We start from the raw sequence: 2,023 nt of genomic DNA, 5'->3' as shown, positions 1-2,023 counted from the left end.
TGTCCGGCACCATGGGGAAACAGGACAATCGGGTGGCCTACATGAATCCAACAGCAATGGCCAGATCAAGAGGTCCAATCCAGCCTTCAAGGCCAACCATCCAGGATTCTCTGAATCGACCCAGGCCTACCTGGGAAGACGTGAAAGAGCAGCTAGAAAAGAAAAAGAAAGCCTCTAAGGCTTTGGCTGAATTTGAAGAAAAAAATGAATGAGTATTGGAAGAAAGAACTAGAAGAGCACAGAGAGAAATTATTAAGTGGAAATGAGAGCTCATAAAAACAAACAAACAAAAAAAACACAGAGAAAGAAGAAAGAAAAGAAGAAATCTGGTAGATATTCATCTTCTTCTTCATCGAGCTCTGATTCTTCCAGCAGTTCTACAGATTCTGAGGATGAGGAAAAGCAAGCAAAAAGGAGAAAGGAGAAGAAGAACCATTCATATAAATCTTCTGAAATCTCCCTGTCAGAAACTGAGTCAGACAGTAAGGATAGATTAAAAAAGAAAAAGAAGTCAAAGGATTCAACTGAGAAAGAAAAGGACAGTAAAGGACTTACCAAGAAAAGAAAGATGTATGCTGAAGACAAACCTTCTTCATCTGAGTCTTTGTCAGAATCAGATCATACTGAAGAAGTACGAGTGAAAAAGAGGAAAAGCAGTGAAGAACGAGAAAAAGCAACGGAAAAACAAAAAAGAAAAAGAAGCATAGTAAATACAGTAAGAAGAAGAAAAAGAAGGCTGCTAGTTCAAGTGCTGAGTCACCATAACATTAACAAGAACCAGGACTCCCCTATGAAGAAAGCGCAATGGCTGAAGAAATTTCAACTGTGAAATTATGATTATGATGTATTTACTAACATGCATGAATTTTCTTGCTCTTAGAATTGTTCCTGGAGTATTCAATAGGCACTCCAGTGCCACTGTGTAAAAGAGCCATAACTGTTGCTCGCTGCTTGAACATCTACTTTTTCTCCTCCACTGCGTGATAACTAACCTGGGAGATAACACACTGAAGTCACACTCATGGTTAAAATATTTGGGAAGAAAGCTAATATTTTTTACTAGAAGTATCTAGTGATCAATAGAAATGAATCTGGATACATCTTAAGATGTAATCAGAAATGGCCAGATGACTCTAGTTAAATTTTTTAAAGTAGGGATTACATTAATATTTTGAAATCCTTACTCTGTAGATAAGTGTATCTTAATTTTTTTCCCCTTGTATATTTTTTATTTACCTTGGGAAGGAATTTTAGGGTGGAGGGAGGGGTAGTTTGCTATCTCTGTAGCTAGCAGACTAGTGCGCCTTTGGTCTTCGCTCCTCCTACGTTGGGGGACACAGTAGCCACGCTTCCTGGGAGGTCAGAGCTGGGCACGAGCCATCTTGCCCTTTATTGAGCTTAATGGCATCTGTGGACTTTGTCATCTGCTGCTTTGAGTGAACCAGAAAACAGCCCTTGCAGTGTGAGAAAGCCCCAAAGCTCTGAGTTTATACCTCCACATCAACAAAAACGGAATGTTTTTTAACTTTAGAATGTGTTATGTCACTTGAATTAACTTTTGACTGTACTTCAGCTTTGGAGAGGAATTGTTTCATATAGACACTGGTACTTTTTGAGCTTAATAGCTAAAGATTCTTTTTTTTTTTTAATAGATAAAGATTCTAAGATGCATGTTTTATACTGTTAAGTTTTAACCAGTCAGGAACATTTTATGTAGCCAATGATAGTTACTTTATTAGTTTGTATGAATGTTGTTCAGACTGTAATGTTTAGTTTTGTTAACTCTTATTTGTACTGTCTCAAATTCATTACTATGTTTAATGGCATCTTTGCCAAGATATTTAGCATGTAAAAAGCAGGTTTGGAGTTTTTGATTTAAACAGCTTCATACTGAAGCTGAGACTTCCAAAGAAGTTGAGTGGCAGGCCTGCTATGCTGTATCTTGTTACAAAAAGCTGTTGCCAGAATCTTCTAAATACAATGTTTTAAAAGTTTGTTGTTGGGGCCAGGGAAATGGTTCAGT

At 37.5% G+C, this 2,023-nt stretch overlaps 1 pseudogene; it reads left to right on the top strand.

Moving 5' to 3' along the window:
* Nucleotides 1-11: 11 nt before the first annotated feature.
* Nucleotides 12-765, top strand: LOC101574055 (annotated as a pseudogene).
* The last annotated feature ends 1,258 nt before the right edge of the window (nt 766-2,023 follow it).

Source organism: Octodon degus, unplaced genomic scaffold (assembly GCF_000260255.1).
Source record: "Octodon degus isolate 3935 unplaced genomic scaffold, OctDeg1.0 scaffold00141, whole genome shotgun sequence".
Taxonomy (NCBI): domain Eukaryota; kingdom Metazoa; phylum Chordata; class Mammalia; order Rodentia; family Octodontidae; genus Octodon; species Octodon degus.
The sequence above is the reverse complement of the archived record's forward strand: the minus strand, read 5'-3'. Positions and strand labels throughout refer to the sequence as shown.